This window comes from Hipposideros armiger, unplaced genomic scaffold, assembly GCF_001890085.2.
Source record: "Hipposideros armiger isolate ML-2016 unplaced genomic scaffold, ASM189008v1 scaffold_43, whole genome shotgun sequence".
In the NCBI taxonomy this organism is placed as follows: domain Eukaryota; kingdom Metazoa; phylum Chordata; class Mammalia; order Chiroptera; family Hipposideridae; genus Hipposideros; species Hipposideros armiger.
In genome coordinates, this window is record NW_017731393.1 from 3,631,641 (window position 1) to 3,638,493 (window position 6,853).

The 6,853-nt window shown below is 33.6% G+C and overlaps 1 long non-coding RNA gene across 1 annotated transcript in view; it reads right to left on the reverse strand.

Annotated features, from left to right (window-relative positions):
* LOC109381001 (uncharacterized) overlaps positions 1-3,752 on the reverse strand; it is a 30,593-nt gene extending 26,841 nt beyond the window's left edge. Inside the window, exon 1 of the long non-coding RNA XR_002123607.1 lies at positions 3,629-3,752. This is a non-coding gene — a long non-coding RNA (uncharacterized LOC109381001). The remainder of the gene's footprint in view (positions 1-3,628) is intronic.
* Positions 3,753-6,853: the final 3,101 nt, after the last annotated feature.

Consider the following 6,853-nt stretch of genomic DNA (forward strand, 5'->3'; position numbering starts at 1 on the left):
TGTTTTGTTTTGGACCTCAGACTTCCAGACACGTAGCATTCATCGTATATGACTCATACGCCATCAGTCATCATCACTGGTCCAGGTTTGGGCCTTTTTTGCTTCATTCTCACCTATATTTGTTTCCACATTAATTCATCAGTCTGCCTTCAGTATCTTTATCATTTTCTTTACAATCCTTACTAATTGAAATTTATTAATCATCCTCATTATTCCAAAAATAGATTTGTCAACAAAATGTTTCATATATTTCCAATTTCATCATTGGACCTGGTTGGTCTGTTTTCTTATATTAAATACTTTTTTAAAAATATTACCCTAAACAAACCACCCAAAGTAAGATGAGAACATTGACTATTACTCACGTTGGATTCCATGCTCCTGCAGACAAACACAGAGACCACTGACCAAGGCATAAGGTTGAACTCAGCCTGGGTGGGCCCATTCTAAAAAGTAGAAAGCAGCATACATGATAACATGATTAAGGTATTTTCTCTATTGATCCTTGCAATATATTTCATTGCTCAGTTATTAATTTACATATTAATTGGGGGTAATATATATTTACTCTTAAGAAAGACAAACAACATTAAATTTTATACTAACCCTGAACAAGAATATTAGCCATTATTTACATTATCTATAACATCCTTAGTAGAGGTAACACCCTTGAACCATTTAAAGACTTAGCTTTTCAATATTTATTAATACTATCTCTGGCCTTACTTCACTGTTTTCATAAGTGGGCAATGCTTCACCCTTTTCATCTTTATTTATTTATATTTATAAATTAATTCTTTTACTGATTCGTTTATCACAATAAAATCAAAATCCATGAACAACATCCTTGTAAAATCCTAAATCTGTCTGTAAAATCATTTCCAACTGAGGTAATACACTAGATTTTTTTTTTTATGCTGGACCTCAGAGTTCCACACACATTATTCATCACTCATGACTCAAATGCCACCAGTAGTCATCATTGGTCTAGGTTTGGCATTTTCCCCCAACTCTCATCTACCTTTGCTTACTAATTAATTCATCAATTTATTTGATACTAATAAAATAAATACCTGTGAAGCACAACACAGCTTAAAATAGGAGCCTCGAATAGTCAGTCCTACATCTGTCTAGAGCAGCGGTTCTCAACCTTCCTAATGCCGTGACCCCTTAATACAGTTCCTCATGTTGTGATGACCCCCAACCATAAAATTATTTTCGTTGCTGCTCTATAACTCTAATTTTGCTACTGTTATGAATCGTCATGTAAATATCTTTTTGTTTCCAATGGTCTTAGGTGACCCCTGTGAAAGGGTCGTTCGACCCCCAAAGGGGTCGTGACCCACAGGTTGGGAACTGCTGGTCTAGAGAATCATTTGCTACATCCTTATATCTCTTTCCTTAATCACCCTCCAAGTTTCAAATAGGAACTCATCAATATCATGTTACATAAATTCCATATTTATCAATGGAGCATGGCTGGCTTTCTTTGATTACATTTCACACTTAAAAAATCAAAGTGTAGGGGGTAGGGGGGAAGATAAGAAGAGGGTAGAGGGGGTCAAATACATGGTGATGGAAGGAGAACTGACTTTGGTTGATGAACACACAATGTGATATACAGATGATGTATTACAGAATTGTACACTTGAAACCCATGTAATTTTACTTTTTACTATCCATTGTCACCCCAATAAATTTCAATTGAAACAATACAAAGTGTATATCCACAAAACTCACATTTGTTTCTATATGCCAAACACAGAGCCAGCCAGACAGCTTGTGACCATGGAAGAATCCTTAAGTGAGCTCCAGGGCATCCATTCTGAGAAGCACAAAATAAAGAAGGTGATAAAAAAAAAATTGAGACATTTTCTACACTCATTTCACTTTCTGCATTTAATACATTCAGCCACTTAAATATTTATTAACTATCATAATTTACTGCTCTTCACTTTTTCGCATTTACTTTTATTTGTTTAATTCTTTCACTGATCTATTTATACTAATATAATCAATATCCACGAATACGAAAACCAAAAACATGATCCTTGTATGTTACTAACATCTGTCAAAATGGTGTTTCCCAACAGAGGAAATAGACTAGATTTCTTATGGTGTTGGACCTCAGAGTTCCCGACACATAGTATTCATCATTCATGACTCAGACGCCACCAGTCGTCATCACTGGTCCAGGCTCACCCCTCTTTGTCTTCAATCACTTCTACATTTCTTTACTGATTAACTTGTCAACAAAGTAATAACTATAAGATAAATATCTATGAATCAAAAACACTTGAAAATAAGACTCCTAAAGTATCTCTAACATCTATCTATAGAATCATTTGCCTCATTGAATATGTATTTCATTAATCATCTACATTGCCGCAAATATTAATTATTCTATGTTTCATAGTCAATTCCAAATGTGACATGGGGCCATGGTTGGCCTTTTTTATTATATGAAATTATTTTTAAATATAGAGTTCATGTCCTAAACAAACTACTCAAAACAAAACAAGAACTTTGATTATTACTCACACCAGTCTCCATTCTCCTACATAGAGAGCTCATGACCATGCAAGATGCTTAAATCAGCTTAGTGTGCCCACTCTGAGAAGAACAAAGCAGAGGAGATGGAAAAAAAAAAACTAAGAAACTAAGACATTCTCTACATTAATGCTTGCATTTCACCTTTTATTAAGTCAGTAATTAAGTCAGTAATTTAGGTATTTATTAATTTGGGGTAATATTTATTCATGTTTCTCTTAAAAAAATAAACATCAGGCTTGTCACTGAGCCAGAACAGGAACAATGGTTATTACTTGTACTTTCTATATAATCATCAGCCAAAGTAACACTTTGAACCATGTCTTTTTTAATCAACTCAATGTTTTTAACATATAAACAGATTCTCTTACTTCATGACATTTTTTCATAATTGGACAATGTCTTACTTATTTATATTTATTTAGATTCTTTTTATTATTTTAGCATATCCAATTGTAAAACTATTTGGAATTTATGAGGACAGACCAAGAACACGATCCTCATATATTCTTAACATATGTCTATAGCAGCGGTTCTCAACCTGTGAGTCGCGACCCCTTTGGGGGTCGAACGACCCTTTCACAGGGGTCGCCTAAGACCATCAGAAAACAAAAAGATACTTACATTACGATTCATAACAGTAGCAANTGTTTTGTTTTGGACCTCAGACTTCCAGACACGTAGCATTCATCGTATATGACTCATACGCCATCAGTCATCATCACTGGTCCAGGTTTGGGCCTCTTTTTCTTCATTCTCACCTATACTGTTTACACATTAATTCATCAATCTACTAATAATTAAATACAGATCTATGAATCACAAAAGCTCAAGGACAAGAGCCTTCAGGGTCCCTATCATCCTCTTTAGAATCAATGCCTAATTGATTATACCTCTTTCATTAATCATCCTCATTATTCCCAACATACATAAATCAACATAATGTTTCATACATTTCCTACTTAATCATTGGACCATGGTTGGTCTTTTTTTCTTCTATTTAATACTTTTCAAATTACTACAGTGATACTCTAAACAAGCCACCCAAACTGAGACAAAAACGCTACTTATTACTCACTGGCCTTCATGCCCCTACACAGAGAGATTCCCATGATGCTCCTGAACTCTACAGAGGCTTAATTCCTTCCAGTGTTTGCGTTCTGAGAAGGACAAAGCAAAGCAGACAGTAAGACTCAGACAGCATCTCCATCTTACATGTAGTCAATCGTTTAGTAAATACATTGATGTGGGATAATACTTATTAATATTTTCTTTAAAAATGAATAATATTAGGGTGAAAAAAGGGTAACTATTGTATTGTTCTGTACACCTGAAACTAACAATAAAAAAAATAAATTAAAAAATAATAATAATAATAATATCATACTTGCTACTGACCCAGAATAAGAACTCCTCTAAGAGGTGAGGCACTGGAACTGTTATTTTTCTTAATGGCATTCAGTATTTTCAACCCGTTCAAACAGCTTTTATTGCCTCACCACCTATACTAAGAGGGCATATACTTCATGCTCTGTGTCTCTACTTTTTTTATATCTGTATACTGATTCTTAAATTGATCCATTTAGAAGAAAAGAATCAAGATCCATGAAACTATCTAAGAAGACAGTCCCTTTACAGTCCAAACATCTGTCTATAGAATCACTTCAAGCAGAGGCAATAGAATATATTTCTTTTTTTTTTCCAGCTGAGCCATCCTACTACCTATTGGCAGTTCAGCAGCTGCTCAGCTCGGGCTGGACTCGAACCCCTGTTGCTCAGAGTAGAATATATTTCTTTTTGTGTCAGACCTGAGAGTGTCACATGTAATTTTCATCATCCATGACTCACTCCTACACCACCAGCCATCATCACTGGTGCACATTTTGGCCTCTTTGTCTTCATCCTCCTGCACATTACTGCATTAATTAACTCCTTAGTTCTCTAGTATTAATTTTAAAAACCCTATGACCCATAAAGAAATAAAAAATAAGAATCCTAAATATTCTACATCTATCTAAAGAACCAGTTATCATATTGATATACAAATTATCCTTAATCTATCATAAATGGATTCATAAATGCAATGCCTCGTAATAGTCCCATATTTATCATTGGCCACGGTTGGCTTTTTGAATGATAGTCATACTTTCAATAATACAGTAAATACGTTCTTTTAAACACCTGTCAAATGAAGACATGAACTTTATTTCTCACATTGATCTTTATGCTCCTAAGACACAGAGATGGCGCCCGTGAAATAATTCCTTAGTCAGCTTCAGTCTAAGGAACAGAAAGCAAAGCTGACAGTTAGAAAAATTAAATCTGCACTGCTTCTTCCTCTCTACATTTCATTTAAGTCATTTTGGTATTTCTTCATTTTCATAATGTAGGTATTATTTTTTATCTCGACAAAAGGAACAAGCTCAAATTTGAAACTGACCTGGACAATAAAATTGACACTTACTTATCAGAGTTCGTATGATCCTTAGCCAAAGAGTTGACACTCTTGATGCATTCATTTCTTAAAGGACATCACTGTTTTCAATTTTTAGTAACTGAATTAGTAGTTTCAATTTATAGGAATAATTCTTGCCTTACCACATATATTCACAGCTAGACAATGCTCCACTCTTTTTTTTATCTATTTATTTATATAATAGTCCCCCCTTACCTGTGAGGAATATGTTTCAAGACCCCCAGTGAATGCCTGAAACCATGCATAGTACCAAACCCTCCATAAACTATGTTTTTCTTATAAAGTGTAATTTATAAATTAGGCATAGTAAGAGGCTAACAACAATAACTAATTATAAAATACAACATTATAGTAATATAATTATATTATACAGAGAGACTACTGTAGAATGTGGTCTCTCGCTCTCAAAATATTTTATTGCACTGTCCTCACCCTTCCTCTTAGGATGCTGCGAGCTGTTACAATGCCTACGTGATGAGATGAAGGAGGTGAATGACACGGGCATTGTGATGTAGCATTAATCGACCACAATGTTGCACATTATTGACTAATCAACATAATGTTTTGTGTCCTATTTACCATTGGGCCATGGTTAATTTGTTATTATGCTTAATACTTTTTTATAACTCAATGAATAGTTTTAAATAAATGACCCAATCTAAGACGACAACTTGATGAACTTCAGTATTTTCAATAAATGTTCATCTTTTTCTTCATTCTGATCTGCCTAAATTCATTGATGAATTCATTGATTCATTAATATTAATTTTAAAACTGTATATTCATAAAAACCCAAGAATAAGAGCAATCAATGTTCTATATCTGCCTATATGATCATTTGCCACACTGATGTATAGCTTTTGTTAATTATCATCAATGTTTCATATATGGATTAATAAATATAATGCTTCAGACCAATCCTATATCTATCATTCATGATGGTTGGTTTATATTTCACACTCTTTAACAATACAGTAAATGCTTGAAAAAAACTCTCAAACAAAGACACAAAGTTTGTTCAATGTATTACTCACCTTGGTCTCTCTGCTTATCACACAGAGGTAACAAGAGAACACGTGACCATGATTGATGCTTAAAGCAGCTCAAGTTCGTCCATTCTGAGGAGTACAGAATAGAACAGAAAATAAAAAAACTGAGACCGTCTCTAAATTTGTCCTGTTTTTCTTCATTTCTTTTACTCAGTCATAAAGATATTACTTTTCATAATTTATACATATATACAGAGGGTGCCAAAAAATGTATACACATTTTAAGAAAGGAAAACTGTATTAAAATTGTAATACTCAATATATACCAGTAACAAAAGATGAATACAAGTCATATTTGACTTCTGCAATTATAAGAGGTGCTCACAGTGGTTACCATCAACATCCAGACACTTCTGATTACAGCAAACTACTGCTTGAGCAACGTTGACCAAAGTGTCCGTTTGTATACATTTTTTTGGCACCCCTGGTACAGACATAAATATAAATATAATGATATGATTCCTTAGAAAAAGACGTAATACAAAGGAGGTGGTCCATTTATTTCTCAAAATGTATTATTTCTTCAGTTTATATTATTTCTTGCCTGACCACATATATTCATAGTTGATAAGGGTTCATCCTTGTTTTTACTTAGTTATGTATTTGTTTATTGGTTCTAGTCATTGATTCATTTATATTAATAATAATATAGAAATCATGAATCTAAAATTACAAGAACCATCTCCTTGTATATTCCTAACATCAATCCATAGGATCATTTACAAGAAAAGAAACAGACTAGATTTTGTTTTGTTTTGGACCTCAGACTTCCAGACAC